At 39.5% G+C, this 9,684-nt stretch overlaps 1 pseudogene; it reads right to left on the bottom strand.

Annotated features, from left to right (window-relative positions):
• Positions 1–605: 605 nt before the first annotated feature.
• Positions 606–2,077, bottom strand: LOC106975185 (tubulin alpha-1A chain-like; annotated as a pseudogene).
• Between the last annotated feature and the right edge of the window lie 7,607 nt (positions 2,078–9,684).

Raw genomic sequence — 9,684 nt, 5'->3', positions numbered from 1 at the left:
GAATGACAAAGTAACTAAACAATGTGTAATGTGATCTAATCCAAATGAAATAAAGAAGGAGCAGGGGAGAGGGGAAAAACAAAAAGATCCTCTCCAACTCTTTTTGCACTGACCCCCCTACTGCCCCTTGCCCGACTAGACATAGTCGATAATAACAAAATATGTCATGGCAAGGTGTCACAGCTTCTTTGATGAATTGTTTTCATCTGTCTCCCCGCTCCCCGCCCCATGCATATGCTTTGTAAAAGAAAAAAAGTAAATTATTTTAATTCTATTCTTTTTTTAAAATTTATTTATGTTGAGAGAGAAAGAAAGCATGAGTGGGGGAGGGGAAGAGAGAATGTGACTGGGAAAGAGAATCTCAAGCAGGCTCTGTTCTGTCAGCACAGAACCTGCTGGGCTGGATATCACAAACTGTGTGATCATGACCTGAGCCAAAATCAAGAGTTGGCTGCTTACCTGACTGAGCCACCCAGGTGCCCCTATTCTTTGTTTTTGTTTTTGTTTGTTTTTTTTTTTCGTCTAAGACAGGGAATCCCTTATTCAAACCCTTAAGAGTAATGGATAGCCTGAGTCTGTAACAAAGTGTTGTTTTAAAGCATAGGTTAGTAATTGTATATGAGAGTATACACAGCTGCATACAAAGTAACTGATCAGAGTACAACTTTTCAATGTTTAAAACAGAATAAACTGTAAGAGCAGCACCTACGTGACATTTTTAACTTTAGTATTCCTCTCCTTCTTCTTCACCTTCTCCTTCAACAGAAACCACACCAACCTCCTCATAATCCTTCTCAAGGGCAGCCATGTCCTCACAGGCCTCAGAAAACTCTCTTTCCTCCATGTCCTCACCCACATACCAGTGAACAAAGGCATATTTGGCATGCATCTGGTTAAACTTGTGGTCCGGGTGAGCCCGGGCCTCAGCAGTGGCTGTGGTGTTGCCCCGCATGCACAAAGCTCGTTGTACTTTGGCCAGGTCTCCACCAGGGACTGCAGTGGGAGGCTGGTGATTAATGACAACTTTGAAACCAGTGGAGTACCGATCCACAAACTGGATGCTGTAATTGGTCTTTATGGTGGCAAAGGCAGCATTGATATCTTTGGGAACCATGTTGCCATGGTGTCACAGGCATCAGGCCATGTATTTACCATGGCGAGGGTCATATTTCACCATCTGGTTGGTTGGCTCTGAGCACACATTGGTGATCTCTACTACAGAAAGCTGCTCATGGTAGGCTTTCTCAGCAGAAATGACATGGGAATATGTGGCCAGAGAGTAGTAGTTGTGAGGATGGGGCACGAGGTTGGTCTGGAATTCTGTCAGATCAACATTCAGTGCTCCATCAAATCTGAGGGAAGCAGTGACGGAGGATGCAATTTGACCTACCGACCTATTCAGGTTAGTGTAAATTGGGCATTCGATATTGAAGTTTCTATGACAGATATCATAGATGGCCTCATTATCTACCATGAAGGCACGATCAGAGTGCTCCAGGGTGGTGGGTAGTGAGGATGGAGTTGTAGGGCTCAGCTACAGTTGTAGAAACCTAGGGATTTGGGTAAATAGAGAACTCAAACTTGGACTTATTGCCATAATCGACAGACAGACATTCCATTAGCCGGGAGGTGAGCCCAGAATCAGTTCCCCCTCCAAAGCTGTAGAAAACCAAGAAGCCCTGAAGTCCATGCACGGGTTGGCCAGTTTCTGAATTCAGTCCAAGACAAAGTCAATGATCTTCTTGCCAGTGGTGTAGCATCCTTGGGCATAGTTATTGGCAGTATCATTCTTGTCTGTGATGAGCTACTCAGGGTGGAAAAGGTGGTGGTAGGTGCCAGTGTGAACCTCATCAATGACTGTGGGTTCCAGGTCTATAAATACAGCCCTGGGCATATGCTTGCCAGAACCCATCTCACTGAAGAAGGTGGTGAAGGAGTCCTCCCCCCACCATGATGGTCTTGTCACTGGCATCTGATCAGTGGGCAGGATGCCATGTTCCAGGCAATAGAGCTCCCAGCAGGAATTGCCAATCTGGACACCAGCCTGGCCAACATGGATGGAGATGCATTCATGCATGGTTGCTGCTTTGAGGCTGCCAAGCAGATGGTGGAGAAGAAGAGGAGATTGTTGCTTCTTACAGTGTGACTCTTACGTGGTTGATGTAAGAGAACCTCTTAATTATATTCTTAAAATTCTATTCTTAGTTATTCTTAAAAATACAAGTCTTAATAAGGGCCTTCAAAATGTAGTTCTATGCATGTAAGGCAAAGTCTCATAGATTGCAATACAGTTGAGAAGACAAATCACTACATATATTCTGAATAGGGTAGTGGCTCAATACTAGTGCCTGAAAAAAACCAATATATAACCAACTAGTTGTACCTCATAAGCAGAAAAAATATATACTAGCGATTCTGAATCAAGATCATCTATTCTGTGTTGATATATTATAGAGGTTTTATTGAAGAATGGAGATAAGGTAGAGAAAAAGAATTCCAGGTGTATAGAGGGTGTAAATAAATTCTTGGGAGAGTGGGCAATAGACTATCTAGAATGGATCAAATAAGTTGGAGTAGAATAAAAATATGACTGTCCAGAAGGCTCAACTCTAATAAAAAAGGGGCTCAAATAACCAAGTGAATAAAGCTGGACTCTGGCCAGCAATGAATAGCTGCTAAAATATTTTTAGAAAGTATAAAATGGAAAGAAAATGTTGAAATTATAAAAACTTCATTTAATAAGGATCAATCAAGAAGCCAGGTGCAAAATAGAGAGCCCCGACATATCTTAAACATTGATGATTTTGTGACATCACTGAAAGTCCATCTCCTGTCTTAAATAATGTGCCTGCAATTTTTTTTCAAACCTTTACACTGGTATTCCATAAACCATAAATGAACAGAATTCTGGCTGAATCAATATAACTTCTCTATTTGTAGGTCACAAAGCCTGTATTTACTTTGGGCTAAATAGCTGCTTGGTCATTTCACAGCCAGGAAAGAAAAGCACAACATTTAGAATGGGGCTTCTCCATTACCTCATAATCTTGGCTAAAGCCACATTGCTTATGCTATTGGTTGTTGATACAAATGCCACAAACCAAAGAGAGGTACTACACACATCATAATGGAACTGGTTGAAAGAAAGTCAGACTACAACAGTGACCATTGCTCACCTGAAACCTATGTAGATTGAGACTAGGGGTATATTGATGAGGACAGGATTTCTTGAAGTGAAGGAATTTATAAGAAGATAGGTACCTTCCTTGTAGGTACCCCTTAAAGTAAATTAGAAAGGTCTAAAAAATCCTTGAAGAGATTAGGAGAAATTGGGGTCAAGGAGAAATCAGAGTCCTACTTCCTGATTGCATGTTCCTGAGCTCAGAAACTCAGGGTATTGCTATCAGGGTAGAGAGTATTGAGGTTTTAGGAGAGCCTGAATTTTGGCAGCAAAGAAACTTCAGCCTCACTCTCACATTGAAAGTTCTCAAGCTGGGGGCACCTGGGTGGCTCAGTCAGTTAAGTGTTGGACTCTTGATTTCAACTCAGGTCATGATCTCACAGTTTGTGAGAAGGAGCCCCGCATGAGGCTCTGTGCTGACAATACAGAGCCTGCTTGGGATCCTCTGTCTCTGTCTCTCTCTCTGCCCCTCCCCACTCGTGCACTCTGTCTCTCAAAATAAATAGATAAACATTTAAAAATTAAAAAAAAAGTTCTGAAGCTCTGATGATGCCTGGAGCACTCTTACATTGATGAGGTAAAGAGAAGAGAAACCATAGTAGAAGCAAGCTGAAATTGTATAATTTGACAAACAAGGGGGTTTATGTTTCTTTGAGCCAAGTGGGTACTGTGAAAGATAGCTAGACTGAAGTATTACTGAAAGTACTGCCCCTCCCTCACCACCACCACCACCAATAAAAACAAAACAAAAACAAAAACATGCTTGCCATAGAGAAGACCTAGTGTGGTAAACTGTCAGAGGCACTAACCAAGAGTGAAATCAAAATGTTATCTCAGGATGGCCACATTTTCACCATAGAACATGTAATAGTGAAGGTCACCATGGGATGGGTAGAGAGGGGAGGTGGTTCACAAAGAATCGAATAACATGCTTCATAAAATTACAGGTGTCGGATGTTTGCCATGACAGAGGGCAATAACTGTGGGGAAATAGGTTCTACTTACATCAATGAGTTAGAAAAAAGCTTAGGGCAGAAAGCTGCCACCATGGAGTAAAAATGCCCGAGGTTAGTTAGCGAGATATTGTCCCGAGATCACGAGTAACTTGTTATATCACCTGCAGGAAATTACTTTCCATCTGATGCCAATATACGATTATACTTTGATCACAAACTCCACTTACCCGCCAGACCCTTTGCTTCTTACACATACAAGTTAATGATTACTCTGTGATTGTTTTCTTCACATTCTCCATGTGTGTAAGATCTTGTTTTCTTCACGTTCACCACGAGGGTAATATCTTGAGAGCTCAATAAATACGAGACAAAACCCCTGCTTAGGGCTCTTGTCTCCTCCTGGACATTAGCCTCTCTCGTATTCAATTCTGCATCCACTCTCTTGCTGGACAAGAGAGAACTCCAGACTCATAGTCTCTGACAAATAACCAGTCATTGCGAGCCAAGAAAGAATAGCCAATAATTCCACTACTAAAAAGACCTTTCATTTTTCAAAACCTTCTTCATTGTGCTTTTGTTCTTGGAAAAACCAAGAGGATGAGGAGGAAGAGAGGAAGTGCAAGGTGAAGGTATGGGTGGATTTACCTTGAAGCTAATGAAGCTGAAACTTCAGAGTGCCTCATTTGCATAGATATCCTTGGGATGCCATGGACCAAATTTTGTATTACTAATTTGTAGTATTTTTTTTTTTTTGTAAAGAGGGTGCCTCTCCCTAAACTGTAAATATTTTAGACTCCACAAACCTGGGTAAAAGAATAGACAGTGTATGTCCCTTTCCTTAATGCTACTTGCTTGGCCATGGGTTAGACTAGATTGGGGTAGTATTTAAATGGAAGGAGAAATTGATGTTTTCATATGGGTTGGGCTAAAGTTGTTAGTATCTGAAATGAAGACTTCTAATATCTGAAAGTCACTGTAAACTCATAAGATAGGTTTGAGTTGCCATCAAAAGGCTAGGACAGGGAGATCAGAAGGAAGGCTGGAGGGATGGAAAGATAAGCTGCTTCCTGGTGTACTTTAGGGAATTTAACCCCTTGAATATTTGCGTTTTGTTAAGATAAGGAAATAGGGACAATTTTATGGTGAAACTTAAACGTAATTGAGAAAAAAAGGAACTCCTTTATTCTCATTGCCATGTTTCATATTTGGACCAAATTTTTATCCTTGAAATCAAGATTTTAGAGTGATACAAGGGAAGATGGCTTAAGGACTGTAGACACACATACACACGAGTATTTCTATTTGTTACAGTAAATCTGTAACAAATTTATGAGAAAATTACTCTAACATTGCTGGCCTTGTGCTGGTCTCATGCCCAAGGAAATCATTAAGAAGGTGAGAATTTTAAATCTTTCTTTTTTAAAATTTTTAAATATATATTATTTTGAGAGGGAGAGAGAGAGAGAGAGAGAGAGAGAGAGAGAGAGAGAGAGAGAGAGAGAAAGAGAACAAGCGGGGGAGAGGCAGAGAAAGAGGAAGACAGGAAGACACAGAATCTGAAGCAGGCTGTGCCGACAGCTCAGAGCCTGACACGGGGCTTGAACTCACAGACCGTGAGATCATGACCTGAGCTGAAGTCACGTGCTTAACCAACTGAACCACCCAGGAGCCCCCAAAAGGTGAGAACTTTATATTTTTGCCTCATATTTACAATAATGTAAATGAAACATATGTATCTAGATAAATGACATGTTTTGTTACCTCAGGGAGAAAAAAAGCACTCATTTTGCCTGAGAAATTTTTCTACTTCTATGTACAAATAGATACTGTTGGCAGGTTTGTCATCTGGCGATAAATAGCTTCATTGAGTTTACAATAAATGGAAAGAGAAGAAACATTCTCGAATGAAAGGAAAACAAAGCAACAGGTTGTGATACTAGGGGTAATAAAATTTAATATGTAATATGTAGGGTGCAAAAAGAATTCTGCGCTGAAATTAAATCGGGTAGTGAAACTTCAGATTTTGAGTGTGTAGAGTATATTATTTCATGTACCTAAAATGTTTTTGTGTTCTTATGTGTCAGAATATCCATGCGCATATTATAATTTGCCCCCCACTAGTTGTAATCAGCTCATCTTTTATGTGAGATACGCCATTTTTTTTCTTAGAACATTGTGCCCTCAAGTCACATTTGTTATACTTCTGGTCCCATCACAAACCCTTTGGAATAGAGTGCTATTGAATTGAGTTTCCATTTGGATTTCTTCCAGAGCTATTGTTTTGAGAGCAGCATATGAAATAACAAAATTGGCATGGGCTGGTTTAACTCCATGGCTAACTCTGTTGTTTTCTGTTGGTGGTAAGTGTGTGGCATAGTTGAAAATGTAATCTACAATATCGTCCTTTTATGCAGGCAGATTACATTATATGTAGTTTAACATTCATCTTAGCTATATTCTGAGGCTTCACGTGTTACAGTAAACATCTTTTACAGCTTTTGATAATTGATAACAATAGAGTATTGAAAATAGAGAAGCAGCTCTCATTCACTAGCTACACATCATAGCTAACCTTGGGTTTTTCTTTTTTTATAGTGGCAGTAGTTTTTTTGGCAAAGGCAGTAACATGATTTGGGAAATTGAGACTCTATATTGGTATGATATCAAATAAAGGTAAGCATCTTGGAGTTAATATAACCTAAAGGAAAACAGAGGATGTTAAGTGGCATCAGTGTACTTTAAAAAAAAAAACACTTTTTTTAATGTTTATTTATTTTCGAAGGAGAGAGAGACAGAGTGTGAGCGGGGAAGGGGCAGAGAGAGAGGGAGACACAGAATCTGAAGCAGGCTCCAGGCTCTGAGCTGTCAGCACAGAACCTAACACGGGGCTCAAACTCAGGAGCTGTGAGATCATGACTGAGCCGAAGTTGGGACGCCCAACCGACTGAGCCACCCAGGTGCCCCTAGCATCAGAGTACTTTTGAGGTGAATGTGTCAGGATGCTGCTGGGAACCCCTTGTCCTGCTTTAACTTGCTAAAGCAGCATTGTGGAAGCACATTTCTAAAAAATGAGCAATATTTCGTAAACACACAGTTTTTACTGTGTTTGAAGTTTGATGTTCCAAAAAATTTACAAAACATGTTGATTTCCATAACCTATGTGTCAAACTGGGTGCCCTGGACATCTAGATTTAAGTGAATGACCTCAATTCCTTTTTCACACCACATGCCATTGAATCCTGAGCTCCTGAGTATCTTGTAACTACACGTAATTCACTGTTTCTCAATTAAGTTACCTATAAAATGTATCATTTCACTTGTAACAATAAAGGAAAACTAAAAGATGGATATCATGATAAGAACCTGATAAATGATAGAACATATAAAGATGGGCATTGAGAAGGGCACCTGTTGGGATGAGCACTGGGTGTTGTATGGAAACCAATTTGACAATAAATTTCATATTAAAAATATTAATAATAAAGTAATGCTTTCAATTTCAACATTGTCAAGAGATAAATATTTCATTAGTTTACATTTTCAAAATATGTGAAACCTTATTAATAGCTACCAAGTGTCAGTTTGAAATGCTAATAATTTATTAATGTTTAAAAAGTGAAAAATCTTCTAAAAGTTGAATACAAATGATTAAGCCTCAGATTATTTAAGAAAAAAAGAGAATACAGTGTTTTATTTAGGTGGACCCTCCCCTTCCTGTGAATAAGCTGATATTCAAGTAGTAAATAATAACTAAACCATAGGCTTAAATTCTGACCCTAATCCTCTGAGATTCTGTCCAAACACTCTTTCCCCAAATTATTCCCAACTGGATTCTATGAGGCCGAGTCTACTTTTACTGCACCTGTATTCTTACTTATGTTGTCTATACTCTTCTCCTTTCAAAAGTATTAACACTGAGAATGACAACTTTTGTTCTAAGTACTCAACAAAACCTAATTTTGAAAATGGGCAAAAGAGAGGCACCTGGGTGGCTCAGTCAGTTAAGCGTCTGACTCTTGTTTTCAGCTCAGGTCATGATTTCATGTTCGTGAATTCAAGCCCTGCATCAGGCTCTGTGCTGGCAGTGCAGAGCCTGCTTGGGATTTTCAGTCTCTCTCTCTCTGCTCCTCCCCTGCTCACTCTCTCCGTCTCTCTCTCTATCTCTCTCTCTCTCTCAAAATAAATAAATAAACTTTAAAAAAAAATGGACAAAAGACTTGAATAGGCACTCCATAAAGGAAGATACATGAATTTCCAATAAGTGCTTGAAAAGGTATTCAACGTCACTACTTACCAGGAAAATGTTAAAACTGTAATGAGATACCCACTGGAACAGCTAAGATTGAAAAGTGTTAGCAAGAATATGGAGAAACTAAAATTCTTGTACATTGCTGTTGGAAGTAGAAAATCTTACAACCACGTTGGAAATTGCTCAGGTAGTTTCTCTGAAAATGAAACATATATCTATCTTGCCACCTTAAAGATCCATTTGGAATTCTGAGGCCAGATAATTAAACAAGCCTCAAAATTCTTTTAAACTGCTATTCTGGGGCGCCTGGGTGGCTCAGTCGGTTGGGCGGCCGACTTCGGCTCAGGTCAAGATCTCGCGGTCCCTGAGTTCGAGCCCCGCGTCGGGCTCTGTGCTGACTGCTCAGAGCCTGGAGCCTGTTTCAGATTCTGTGTCTCCCTCTCTCTGACCCTCCCCCGTTCATGCTCTGTCTCTCTCTGTCTCAAAAATAAATAAACGTTAAAAAAAATTTAAAAAAAACCCTGCTATTCAAGGTCACTATCCAAAATGTAAATCTCTCTAATAAAGTTATAATTTCACATAACCATATCATTTTTTAGCAATTTGATTATAATTTGCTTAGTTGTGGTTTCGTTTGTGAATGAATCTTAACATGTACTTCAAATCAAACATGAAAATTAATTTAATTTGGACAATAAGCCTAAATATAAAAGCTGTAATGATAAGCCTTCTAAAACGAAACATTGGAATATATTTTCATGATTGTGGAGTAGCATAGCATAAAATTGATTAATCATAAAAGAAAAAAGATAAATAAAGTATTTTTACAAAAATTAAAATTTCTGCCCATCAGGACTCACCATTAAGAATGTTAAGAGATGAGGGGCGCCTGGGTGGCTCAGTCGGCTGAGGGTCCAACTTCCACTCTGGTCATGATCTCATGGTTTGTGGGTTTGAGCTCCGCATTGGGCTCTGTGCTGACAGCTCAGAGCCTGGAGCCTGCTTCAGATTCTGTGTCTCCTCCTCTCTCTGCCCTTCCGCTGCTTGTGGCTTGTGCTTTGTCTCTCTCTCACTCTCTCTCTCTCTCTCAAAAATGAATAAACATTGAAAAATTTAAAGAAAGAATGTTAAAAGACCTCAAAGGATGGAAGAATATATTTGCAATGTATTATCTGACAAAAGACATTTTGAGGATATGTATACACACACACACACACACACACCTTCTATACATCAATATTACAAAGATGAATAGAGATTGAATCAAAACACTTGAACAGGAGCTTTGTAAAACAACA

This window comes from Acinonyx jubatus, chromosome C2, assembly GCF_027475565.1.
Source record: "Acinonyx jubatus isolate Ajub_Pintada_27869175 chromosome C2, VMU_Ajub_asm_v1.0, whole genome shotgun sequence".
Taxonomy (NCBI): domain Eukaryota; kingdom Metazoa; phylum Chordata; class Mammalia; order Carnivora; family Felidae; genus Acinonyx; species Acinonyx jubatus.
This window is presented reverse-complemented; position numbering and strand designations above follow the sequence as displayed.